We start from the raw sequence: 13,902 nt of genomic DNA, 5'->3' as shown, positions 1-13,902 counted from the left end.
CAACTGTGCTAACTACACACTTAACGTTTCATTAAGTAATTATTAACTACACAGAGATATAATCTATGTATTACCATTTATTAAAAAATGCCATTCTGACAATTCTGCCCAAGTATATGGTATAAGGTGAGTTTTAACTAACAAATGCAAACTCCATTAAGGTATATTTAACTGTATATATCCAATAAGCCCTCCCTCAGCTGCACAGTTTATTCTTTAGAATCAATTCAGAGTTTTATGAAAGTATTTACATTTAATTTTGTTTCTTTGTGTTGATATCTCAGAACCCTTTAGTCTCCTCATTTCCAGACTCCATAATATTTGGGACATAGTGTGTCAGACATTGCAACAGGTCCTGATTAGAGCCCACCTTCTTACCACTGTACAGCAGCAACAAGGTCTATTGATGCAGGGAAGCAGCTACACCTAGAATGAACACTCAAAAATACACTAATGCTTCTTATATTTATTCCTAAGAAAAAAGTGGATGTTTCATACACTGAGCTTAGTTCATCATTAATTACTAGTACAGAAACACTACTCAGCATATTTGTGACCCCGTAAGTAAAGTGAAAAGTCACTGATCTTATATGTACTATTAACTCACTGATAACTACTTAATAAATACCACTGATTGCTGATTACTGATACTTTTAATGTGTTTAAAATGACATTTTTTTCAATGCATCTTCACAATAACTAGTGAATAAATTAATTTATTAACTACCAATAAAATACAACACATGCACAAGAAAGACAACTGATGTGCAAAAGGAATCACTTTAATTTGTAACACTGTAAAGAAAAACAAATCTTTACAACTGCACAATTAAAGTGTAACAGGAATTTTACTAATACACACATTTACACACTGTGTAATGAACCTGTAACCTTTTTTTTAAACAAAACTTAAAACAGAAAACTTACCATAAAATATGTTTTCTAAAATCACAAGAAACATTTTTTTTTTTTTTACATAATCCTGGCTTAGTCACTTTTTCCGTTTGGGTCTGAACCAAAGTAGAAACCGAGAAAGGGGCCGTGAACCATGATCTGGACCAAAGAACCTACGTTTGATCTGACCAAATGAGTCTCGGTCTGGATCTACAGAGCCATAGTCCAGTTCATCTGTAGTTCACTTTCAAAAACAAAGTTCAGACAGGTTGTCCACACACACACACACACACACATACGTTCCCTTGGGCATACAGGTACATCACACAGCATTATGGCCGCACACACTGATTCTGGTGATTGCTGTATCTACTATAACTTTAGATTAACTCTTATTTATAAACAAAATAAAAGGAATTTATGAGAAATCTGTTACATTAATTCTTGTGCGTGACACACTTGCATTCAAAGGGGAGTCGGCAGAGACATGATAAAGCACCTGGAAAACAAACAAACCAAAATAATGTGCAGCATTGGGGAATACATCCATACTTAGTCTGCTCACTAAACTGCAGTGAGAAACAAAAACTAACTGGACCAAATATGTATAATATACCAAACACAATAACTATTTTGCAGACTCAGATTCAGACTTTCAGGTTTTAAAATGCCTTTAATCACGGGTATGAATATCTAGAAGCCTGCCATCTTCCTTCATTTGTTCACCCGCACTTCTGAGGTCTGGTTTGTTTAAAACCACAGCCCTGCACTGCTCTGCAAAATCATACAGCGTATGCTCTTTTATTACCTTGTGGAACATATAGCTCGTATTTGGGAATACGTTTCAGGATCCACCGCTTTCAGCTCGGCAATTGCTGCAGTGTCAACAATTGTTTTGGGATTGACGCCAACATAGGTGTAGGCATCAGTCTTTGACATTCCTCTGGACACAGCTTTTAGTACACACCTGTACCTGGAAATGGCATCTTCAGGCTTTAGGACTGCAAAAGAGATAATTAATTAATAATTAAATAATTAAAAAAGTATAATTATCTTGCCAATAGGGCTGCAGAAAACAAGAAATTTCACTTAATGATAGACCAATTGGTTTAATTTTTTTTAAATTCTCAACATACATAGAAATAATTAAAACAAGTAATCATTTAATAATTAATAATTTAATAAATTAAGTTAAATTATTTCAACTTATATACAGCATTAATCAATAATAAAGGCATAAAGATTGGCTTTATGGTGTGCCTCTTAGGTTCTCAACAGCAGAGATGACAGATCTGCCAGTGTTGGATAGGAGCAATGAATTATTTTCCCACCAAGTCAGTGGATTCTCCTCCTTAAAGAGGGAATTTTTTTTTTAACGTTTTACACTTATTAGATCAAATTAATTGACATTAAAGATTAAATTACATAATAAAGTAATTTCATGGCCGTGCATTACGGCCAAAGTAACTTTAGCTCAGCTAACTTTCACATGTATTTGTTCATTAACTTCACAGCGCTGTGTTTACCAATTACATAAAGTCTGTATGGTAAGTTTTTCTGATAAAATGGCCAACAAATTTAGGAACATGATAAGGTTAATGAATATACTGTCAACTATATATATATATATATATATATATATATATATATATATATATATATATATATATATTGTGGTAGGCCCTGGGGTTAGGGGCGTGACCACTGTGACCCGGAAGGAGGAAGCACACAGAGAACACAGACACGGGGATTAAATGAACTCAAAACGTACCTTTATTCGGCTTTTAAATGCCCTCCACCACACCCAAAACAAACTTAAATAAACATACTATGGCCCAATGGGGCTCTAGAGTCTGTAGAATGAACTTTAGTTTAAGTTAAAGGTCCGCGCAGCCTCAGCCCTCAGCTCCCCAGTCAAGAGTCCTCCCAAATGATGGCTGAGGCTGAGTATATATGCCTGTCTCAACTGGCGGCTCAATCAGCCCTCATGCGGACCAGCTGAGACAGGCATGGCTTTGCGCTCTGGCGTGGGGCGGACCCAAAACTCCCCCGCCTCCTCACGCCACAATATATATATATATAAATATATAAAAATATATGCAAAATTACTTTAAAATACAACAACTGAACCCATGTACCTTTTGTTACCTTTTTTCTTTGTAGTATCCTTCATCTTCTGTTGTACCTTCTTTTTCTTGCTCCTTTTTGTTACTCTTTGGTCTTCAGTGTCACAACTTGTATCAGAATCCTTGGTCAACTTTCGCTTCCTTGCCTTCCTTTCTTTTCCATCAATGCATCACTGCCATCTTCCTTAGTTGCTTTCTTCCACAGTTGTTTATTCTTTCTTGCCTCCCTTTTGTTACGCTTACAGGATGAGGATTCAGAATCTGTGCTTTCCACTTCCTCATAGCTGCTGTCCACGTCTTCAGTGCCATCACTGGTGCTTGTGTCTGACTCAGGGCTTCGTTCAGTCACTATTTTCCTCAATACCAATACTTAAAAAACAATAGTACAAAATACATAATTACAACTGTACATTTTTCCGAATGTAATTATTCTGTAACAACTACTGTAATATGTGAAATTATATCAAATAATACTATATAATACTAACAAAAAATGTTGTACCCAGAAGGATGTGTGGGATTGAAACACTATTCAGAAGGGAGATTAAAAAAGGTTGCCAGGAACAATAAACAATAAAAATGTATACTTTATGTATACTTTATGGGCAATATTTGAACTATACATAGAAATCATGTGTAACGCAACATAACAGACATTTTGTCATGGAGATGTAGAGGTTCCTAATGGTGTCCTGTGATAATCTATCCCATGCAACTTGAATATCCTCACAGTTTTTGCAGATTTTCCGGAGGGGTGGAGTGTTAATAACCCGGATGTTTGCATGTCTCAACAAACCATTGGTCTAGGCAACAACTACATTGCCTCCACCGATGGATTCCTTGGTCATATCAACCAGGACAAAAGGGGGATTGAAGATGACACTGATTAAGTTAAGGGCAGTCTATTACTTTAGCTTGGAAAAACAATTATCATCGCTATTAATGTAAAAAGTGTCAGAGTGTATGTCCTCTCTAATGATCATCTGAAAGTAATCTCTGGGGTGTGTGACTCTCCTATAAATGATTTATCATTCAGGTGAATAAAAGGTATTTAAGCCTGTAAAACAAATTGTCTAGTGTTGTACAACATCTACAGTATTTACAGCATCTGTCACTGACTGATATACATTACAGGGAACTGCCGTCAGTTTACTACATTCAAGCTGAGCACAAAGGGCAGAACACTACTATACAGAGCCTTGCAAAAGTATTTGGCCCCCTTGAACTTTTCAACCTTTTGCCACATTTCAGGCTTCTAATAAAGATATGAAACTGTAATTTTTTGGTGGAGAATCAACAAGAAGTGGGACACAATTGTGAAGTGAAACAAAATTTATTGGATATTTTAAACTTTTTTTTATAAAAAAAGTGAAAAGTGGGGCGTGCAATATTTTTCAGCACCTTTACTTTCAGTGCAGCAAACTCACTCCAGAAGTTCAGTAAGAATCTCTGAATGATCCAATGTTGACCTTAATGACTGATGATGATAAATAAAATCCACCTGTGTGTAATCAAGTCTCCATATAAATGCACCTGTGATAGTGTCAGAGTTCTGTTTAAAGTGCAGAGTGGCAAGAAAAAAAGCCATTTCTCAAAAGATATCCATAAAAATCTCATTTACAGTGGAGATGGAACCGTTCCGATACAATATCGGTATCAGGGCTGAAACTGACATAATATGGAGGGCGGCCAATCCATTACCGATCCATATTCCAGTCCGCAGTTTCAGCTGGATAATAAATCCGCCATAAGGTTAACACAAAACGCATCACTGATCCAGATTCCCGTTCCACAGTTTTCCCTGAACCCCCAGCAGCTTCAGTCTGCGGCTGAATGAGTAAACTTTAGCTGTTTATCTACAAAAAATGTTGATTGTCTGGAGATTTTTCACTTTATAAACGCCAAACAGCAGAACGGCTACATGTAATATTTGTAAAGTCAGCGTCCGATGGGTGAACAGATTAACACCAGCAGTCTGTTAGCATAACTGGCACTGTATTCTGGTGTTGTAAAGGTATTAACTACAGACTGGAGTAAACTATAGTCATAATCAGAGCTCAAAAATTGAATTAATTGCAGGTCTCATAATGTCAAGGCAAGTTTAGTTTCTGACAGTTGATTCCTGCTGGGTGCAAGGGTTTTTTTTGGATGACAGGTGTGTGTGGGTGTGTGTATTTGTTGTTGCATATAAAAGTTGTAACAATTTAGGTATTAGTGTCTTGCTCATGACGCTCATACTTACATAAGTAAAACGGGGTAAAACTGGTTAACTGCTGGTTATACATTTTTAAACACTGTGTAAAAATATATATAATATTTCTTACTTACCATCACTTAATCTCTGTTGTAAAAATTGCTTGTCATCCTCAAGCAATCTGACTTTCTCTTCAAGGCTCCCCACCTTCACCTTTAGAGTAGTAATTTCTTCATTTGCTCTACGTAAAGCAGCCTGAAGCGTGGGTGCTGCTCCTTCAAAGTGAGGATATAAGTTTGAAATATTTTAACTGATAATTTCCCAATGTTTCAGATCAAGTTTATTTACTTGCACTGAACCAATATTAAATAACTATGGACTTAAGTGATCTGGGGTGCATTTCTCAATAAAAAATGAAGTTACCAATTACAAACAAATTTAAGAACTATGCAACTGTAAAAACTTAAGTTTTGCTTCAGTTTTGTTTTCACACCTTAAAGTCTAGACCAGAGACTGCACCAGGGTTCAGGGTCATTACACATTTAGCATGGTTAGTTTTGGTATCAAACTGCAGCTAAGTATCCCTAAATTTCACAATGGATGGTTTGTGGAATGCTGTTATTTTGGCCAGCTGCCTTTCCAGGTAATTTGAAAACCGTATTTGAGCATTTGCATCACATCGCAAAATGAGCACAACATATTCCCCACAGATTCATTTTATTTCTATTTATAAATAATGGTTAATCTACAGTTACAGAAAATACAGAAATCACCAGCGTAATCTGTTGTACTGCTGCATGACATGCTTGCACGACAAAGGGAATCTGATTGCGTCAACACTAAGTCTTTTTCTTTTGTTATTTATTATGATCTAAAAATAATATATTGAATTCAAATTCTTATAAGCTCTGTGTAGCTAGATGAAGAGCCGATATCAACCCAGGAGCCATTGCAATCTGAGGCACGTTACAACCCCATTAGTGCTCTGATCAGTCTTGTAGTGTGAAAACCACAACAACTGAAATATTCCCAACTACAGCACAACCAGTCAGGTATAGTGAACATCACAACAACCTGACACTTGTTGTGTAATTTGAACCAGATATAAGCATCAGACTTCATCTGAGAATACTACCTGTGTAATTTATGCCAATCGGAAATCACAAGCATTACCATTTACATAAGTTTAACCTAAATACTTTTTTTTCTATTATTTAAAAGTATATGGATTAATCAGTTTAATCTACACATCATGGTGCTGTCATGGTCCAACGTAGTAACTTGTTAATACCTTGAGTGGATCCCTTGGATTTTTTGTCTGGAGCTGGGTTTTCCATGGCTGGCCTGGCAGCAGGTGGATTTAGGCACTCAGGGATTTCTGATGACACCGTCAAGTCTACTGGCCAGGCATCTTCAGATGCTGTGTAAAAACAAGTACATCATTTAGAATATCTCAATATGGTAATTTAACCCTTTCAGATCCTGCATTTATTACAATAGATAATGTATTTAATTTATTTTTAAATGTTTTAAATAACACTAACATATCAATATTTGAGAGCTGTTTACATCAGAATACACAATGAACAAGTTTATTAATTATATAGACTTTATAGTTGCATATTGGGGTCTTCTTTCTTGTGCATTACAGACAGACATTCTAACACTTCCTTCCGTTACTGAACTAATGCTCTTAATTGAAATTAATGTGGAAACCAATATACACATACTAAGTTACATCATTGGTTATAACTTAAACAGAATAATTCAACAAATGAGCTACTTAGTTATCTAGCAACCTAGCTAGGTTAGCATGGTTTAACAAAGTAGCTTGCTATCTAGCTAGCTAGTTAATCGATTAGCTTAGTGTAATCGGATTGCTTACTAACAGCCTGGTTTAGCTAATCGAGGGTTCGTTTTTCTTCGTGTAAGCATAGCTAACACAAATGCCCTGCTAGTTCAGCTATAGCTGCATCGTCAGGCTCTGTTTGGTTACTCTTAGCCTACATGCTAGTTAGCTAGGTTAGCTAAAGTAACTTCACTGTTTCCATTAGCTGATAGACACATGTAGCCACGTTAACTTTATCTGTAACTGTACCGATAGTCATAGCAAAGACTGTTTGTTCCTTTCAAACACAGAGTTACATAGAAGCAGTACCAAGTTCATGTTATGTGTTGCTGAGAGATATGTTAATATAAGAGAAACTTTAAAGAAACTGGGAAGATATATATTTTGACATTTAAGTTTTGTCATTTACATGGTGTTAAAATGCATGTGAACATTTATTTTGTGCTTGCCATGGGACTTTTATTTATTGTTCGAAAAAAAAAAGAGAGAGACTTTTACATGTTCGGTCTGGGTTTTTTTCCGGGGAGAAGACGAAAAGGGGCGGGGGCTAAAAGAGAGCGCGGAGGAGAAGAGCAGGGAGAGAGGAGAGAGGGAGAGAAAGGGAGAGAGAGCGAAGATTGTGGCTGAAGAGGGACTTGTTTCATGGATTCCACTGGACAACTGTAAAGAGTGAGAACCAGGGAGGGCTTGTGTGAAAGAGATTGGAACTCATCTGTGCTTTTGGGGTGCTCGTCACTGCGTGCTGCCACCCATAGCAACTTGATCGGAAGGAGGAGTTGAGCAGCCAGGTGTAGAAGCAGTGTTAAAGCCCGTCGCTGGTGTTTATTCTGGTCGGTATTTTTCGGGGATTATTTTTTTTGTTTGTTTTTCTCTCCACCGGACCACCATTTTGGGATATTCAATCTTCAGACTGAACTGTGAGTAATCTTGAACTCTGAGGTGTTTTTTTGAGCTCCAACGTGCACCAACAAGGGGGTAGCTCCCTCATAGTCTTTGAACTCGGGTTTTATAAGTCTCTATGTGTCTGTCTGCGTGTACTGTGAATGTTCTTCTGAATTCATTGAATGCACATGCTCAGCATTTTTTTTTGGTTAAAAGTTGAGTGTAATTAAGTTAAAATCCAGTTACAAGCTGAATTGCGAGGTAAAATATTAAAACTGTGTTTTGTTTTATGTACATTGTGTTATTGGGTTATCACAGTTTCATTCAGAATACTGATCTCCAATCAGTTGCATAATTAATTACTTTAATAGTGTTTAAATGAGTTCTGGTGTCAAGCACAATTGTTTTCTACAATGAAATGAGCTTCGCAGCCTGCAGCCCGTACTTACTCATCCAATGGGGTGCTATGAGAGAGTGGAATAGAAAAGTTCAGATGCATGGGAGATTTATGTAGGTCTAAGGAACTAGCTACACTCTGGACCCTGAAGGGAGATATCCCCTCACCCTAGTGAACGAGTTGATTGCATTATTTTGTAGGATCCACCAGGCACATCCTATGCTCCTGCAGAGTTTAGCGGCAACCAAAACTAATCTCTTGTAGTGTCAGAACCTGGTGGGGGCGCTACACACACAACTTAGTTAGTTACAATTTTTAACTTACCAGCAGAGTCTACGTCGATGGCTCTTCGTTTCCGTTCATTTATTCTTTTGCTTTTTCGCTCACCCTCCATTACACTCTCTTCTCCAGACTCAGAGCGAGGACATCACGGAATACAGACGACCCACGTTGGCTCCTCAACTGGCTCAGTTACCTCCAAAAACCGTTCTGAACTTGGAGTGCGAGTGTTGTCCCACGTGACAACAGAAGCCAGTTAAGGAGCTTCTCCAGATAGCTGCACATCTCTCAGTACCCTGATAAGATTCAACAAATTTCCTCACTAGTAAAAATCTGCTAAAATGTGTATTTAATTCATGTTATTGTGTTTATATATATTTTTTTCAACAAGAATTGGGAGAGGGGTAAAAAAATGGAAACATACTGGTAAGCTAACTGGTTACCAGCTCTTGATTTTTTTTAATTTTTCCGACTTAACCCAGTTGATCGTCAAGCAGGTCACAAAGGTTGACTGGTTTGGAGAATCTGGTTATACTGTGGTCAGACTTGGTCATGCTGGTTAACTTTGGTGGGTTTTCCAAAAGGTTTTTAGCACTAAGATGATTCTTAGATGGTCGAGCGAGCTCCACACTGAGCACTCTCTCCATGTAAAGATGTTTTTAATGCTAATATAATTTGGGAAACTGGGCACCTTGTCAGTTTGGTCATGGTTGTAGACCTGCTAAACATTCAAAATAAAATGCAACATATATTTAATTTAACAAGCAAGTGACACAAATTCTGTAATGGACAAATGGAACTAGAGTTTCTGCAGAAATGTATGCAGAAATGTATAGACAATTGCAGATAAAAACAACAAAACTGTTTCTTTTTATAGCATTATTTAAACAGTCTAAAGCGACTACAAAGGTCAGCTTTTACATAGCATATTAATGTTGTATTTTCCTATTTTTTTTAGGGAGTGCCGGTATAAGACTCATCGAGGTAAAAATGTCACGAAGTCTGTCAGATCAGGATCCATATTTGAAAGGAGCAAGATCCGTCTACAAAGTTGGATGCAGTTTATATACAGGTGCGTTATTAGTTGTTGAGTTTAAAAGTAGCTTAATCTGTTTTAAGTATAGCCCAACAGTGGATGTCTGGGTATGTCGACTAATATAGCTTTCAATGAATTAATCCTGTTTTATTAAATTGTTTGACATACTAATTGCTAAATGTTTGTAGACCCTTTTGATAAATGCATTCTGCTACTTTAAGTTACACCAATTGCTGACTCACATGCCCAAAAACACACATTATTATGTGTTCTCTGGAATGAGGGCACTTCATCCAATACATTTAGCACATGTGGAGTAGGAGATGGGGTACGGTTCTTCCAAAATCCTAACCTCACTGCACTCTTGTCATTGATTGCAGCCAATCCCTCACAGCAATGCTCCAAATCTAGTAGAAATTCTTTCATGGACTGTAAGGACAGTTACTCCAACAAAAGCTGGGTAATCTGTTTTTAATTAAAAAAAAACAAAACATTGAATTTGCAGGTGTTCTTTTAATTTTGTCCATATTGCCACACAGCAAGCAAACTGCAATTTTCCAACATGTCTATTTACTAACACATGTTAAGCATGCGAAAGATTCTTTTCAGTTGCAAGGACTGCAGTTGGCACTAAAGTATGGGTGGACGACATGGCCCTAAAATAATATCACAATATTTCAGTGTATTTTTGTGATAACAGTATATTTAAATAAAAAAAATATGGAGTGAATTTTGTGCCAAAATTTATTTTACACAAAAGAAAAATTAAATCTGCAATCAAAATGTTAAGAATCAAAAGCAAAAATGTTATGTTGCAAATTCAAATGAGAAAAAATATATAGCAAATATATTTTTAAATGTATTTTACTATCCTTTGCAGTTATTTAAAAAAAATATTTCAGTTGGAATTTTGTCAGTCTTTGCTTTTATTTGTGTGCATTTGTGAATTTTCTGGGGTTTTTTTTATTCTTTTGGAGTCTCTTGTTTGCTTCTGCTTCAGTACCCTAAACCCTGGTCTGAGACTGACCACACCCACCTCGCCAGTTTCAGGAGTTCTTCCACACCGAGAGCGAACAGCTTCCAGTGCACAACAGCAGCAGCTACTTTTACAATTCAATTTCATACAAACATTATGTTTGTTATATTTATCCTCTAAGCAAGTGTTTCACTCCATTAAAACGCTCACGTTAGCAAGGTGTTCTAAATATTCACCTAGCTAACTCACTTCACTGTAATTAACTTACTAGCTCTCTAAATAGGTAACTCAATAGCTCACTGACTATGTAAGTAGCTAACACACTAGCTCACTAACTAAGTAACTCACTAGCTCACTAAGTAACTCACTAGATCACTGACTAGGTAAGTAGTTAACTCACTAGCTCACTAATTAGGTAACTCACTAGTTCACTAACCAGCTTACTGACTAGGTAACTCACTAGTTCACTAACCAGCTTACTGACTAGGTAACTCACTAGTTCACTGACTAGGTAACTATCATACTTTGCGCATGAATATTTAGAACACCTTGCTAATGAAAGCTTTTTAATGGAGTGAAACACTTGCTTAGAAAATGAATATAACATTAAACATAACCATTTGTATGAAATTTAATTGTAAAAGTATCTGCTGCTGTTGTGCACTGGAACCTGTTCGCTCTCTGTGTTTGGAAGAACTCTTGAAACTGTCAGAGTGGGTGTGGTCAGTCTCAGACGAGGGTTCAGGGTACGAGCAGTCAGTCCAAAACCAGCTGACCAGTGGAGATCCACTGAAAATTCACAAAAACAAAAAAAGCAGTGATTAACAAAATCTAAACTGAAACATTTTTCATAAAACTGCAAAGGATAATAAAGTAACCAAGGATATTTAAAAATATATATTTGCTATATTTTTTTCTCTTTTGAATTTGCAATACACATTTTTTTCCTTTTGATTTTTTTTATTTTGTTAGCAGATTTTATTTTTTGTGTAAAACTTTTGCTACAAAATTCACTCCATAAAAAAACACTGAAAATACATAATTAATTAAAAATATAAAATATTGCAGCAAAATGACAGCTTCAAATATCTGATGTATAAAATAATAATTATGTAACAAAATGTAACATACATTAATATACACTATATCAACAGCATTCAAATCAAATGAAATTTATTTGTATAGCGCTTTTTACAACTGGTGTTGGCACAAAGCAGCTTTACAGAAACATGATTACAGGACAGCATTGTGTATAAAAATCTACCAAAGTGCCAAGACTATTTAGTGCACACATAACAAACATATTAAGAGTTAAGACACTCTCTTTGTTTACAGGTTTGCACAGGGATTAAAGCTGCGACAAATCGATCTAATTCAAGATGGTGTTTCTAGAAGCACACGTACGCTGTCCAAAATGAGTAAAAAAACTGCGAATGATCTGCAAAAGAGCATTAAAGCGAAAAAGGAGAAGCACAGGACAACACCTGGGAGGACACAGGGAGTTTGTAGTAATAGACGAAAGTAACTTCTGCCACAAACGCAAGGTAAGATGCTGTGTTTAGTGCTTTTTTGTAAAATAAATATTGGCATTTTCAGCTCTTATTTTAAGTTTACGGTCGGGCTGCACAATATGTCGTTTAAGCCTCGTCATTGCGATGTGCCCATGCGCAATAGTCACATCGCGGGACATGCAATGTTACCCAAGTCAATAAAAACCAACATGTCATGTTGCAATGTTTTGATTCTTGACACAAGAAATAGATACTCAGCATTCTGGGGTTGGGGAGGGGGGAGCGAGCGGGCATAAATACAAGGTAACCACATTGCCTCCACATGGCTTAACACGTGATGTAATCGCAGCGCAGACAGTCTGTCCGAAGCTATGCACCTCCGCACAGTTTTGTACAGATCTTTCCAGTTACGGACGGATTCATGCTTTTAATCCCAGAAAAACTCTGTTATTTACTGTTTTAAGGCCATTTAAATGCTTGATTTTTGTTGTTGTCTCGGGTTTTGAGTGTTTGGCTGACTCTAAAGCTCTGACTCAGTTCACGGTCGGTCTGAATTAGAGTTTAGATTTTCTGCCTGAACTCAAACTTGGGCCAAGGTCAGGTCAAGTCCGGCTCCAGAAAATAGTCTGAGACATAGGCATCTGTTTTTTTAATGCTATTTTTTATTTTATATAAAGCTCTGGCGTGATAATCACAATATAGCTAAGTAAAACGTATCTAACTGGAACTGTACTGTGTTTATAAAACTAATACCATCTGAAATCATAGATAGAAAACCCTTAGTTTTTGTGTTTGTTAATTTATTTATAAGCGCTGTTTCCACTCGAGCAGTTTTACAGCGGGCAGTGTTGTGCGAAATCCTGCTTGCAAAGTGGAGTCTGATTCTTTGGGGAGTTGGATTTGGCACAACAGTGGCAGCACGCTGAACAGATTTCGCTCATTGAAACAGCCCAAAAACAGCTAGTTTACGGGTCGGGCTCATAATGACAGTTTATGGGTCGGGCTCGGGCCGGGTCAGGTCTGTTGTCATGTCATGCATTGTTTAATATTGCAATATTATCGCAGAAAAAAACAAAAAATGTCTATTTTCCAATATCGTGCAGCCCTGGATTACGGTGTGTTTCTTAGTAATACAAAAGCCTTTTAAGTTAACTAATAAGAGATTCGTATTTAAATTGCTAACATGACAATAAAAAAAAATCTTAAAAATATTATTGTTACAATTTCTTCCTACTGCATATCATGCGTAAAGAAAGTTTTATTTATTTATTTATTTTATTGAAACGTATACACTAAAAAATAACCTTTTATGCAACAATTAGAAATGGAAAGAAATCAAAGAAGCAAAGCAAAGAATTCTTCTGGAATGGCCAAAGTAGTTTTTATTGTCTGAAATTATTATATTTAGAATATAATACAGAAAAGTAAGTTCATAACTCATGTTAAAATAGGTCATAGAATTGCCAAAAAGGCAATATGTTTAGATCATTATTTATTAATTGATAACATTATTGTACTTTTCTGTAAAACACACTACATATAATTATGTTTAATATGTTACAAATGGATATTAAGCAATAATACTTAAAAAGATCTAAAAAACTTTTAAAATTGAAAGTTAATTTTCACTACAAATCAAGAGGAAGATGGATGATCACAAACCATCAAACCACCAAACTGAACTGCTTGTATTCTTGCACCAGGAGTAAAGGCTTAAAGAAACCAGGGTTATTCCACCAAATATTGATTTCTGAACTC

General features: G+C 36.3%; 1 long non-coding RNA gene across 2 annotated transcripts; it reads left to right on the top strand.

The window, feature by feature from the left end:
* Window positions 1-7,281: 7,281 nt before the first annotated feature.
* LOC125785965 (uncharacterized) lies at window positions 7,282-12,426 on the top strand. Of its 2 annotated transcripts, XR_007428228.1 has the most exons (4): window positions 7,282-7,980; window positions 8,754-8,946; window positions 9,580-9,693; window positions 11,969-12,426. It is a non-coding gene; the product is annotated as an uncharacterized LOC125785965 (long non-coding RNA). The 2 variants fall into 2 exon arrangements; XR_007428227.1 differs by lacking the exon at window positions 8,754-8,946 and having other exon boundaries at window positions 11,969-12,424.
* Window positions 12,427-13,902: the final 1,476 nt, after the last annotated feature.

This window comes from Astyanax mexicanus, chromosome 21, assembly GCF_023375975.1.
Source record: "Astyanax mexicanus isolate ESR-SI-001 chromosome 21, AstMex3_surface, whole genome shotgun sequence".
In the NCBI taxonomy this organism is placed as follows: domain Eukaryota; kingdom Metazoa; phylum Chordata; class Actinopteri; order Characiformes; family Acestrorhamphidae; genus Astyanax; species Astyanax mexicanus.
Note: the sequence above shows the minus strand (reverse complement) of the source record. Positions and strands in the feature narration are given on the sequence as shown.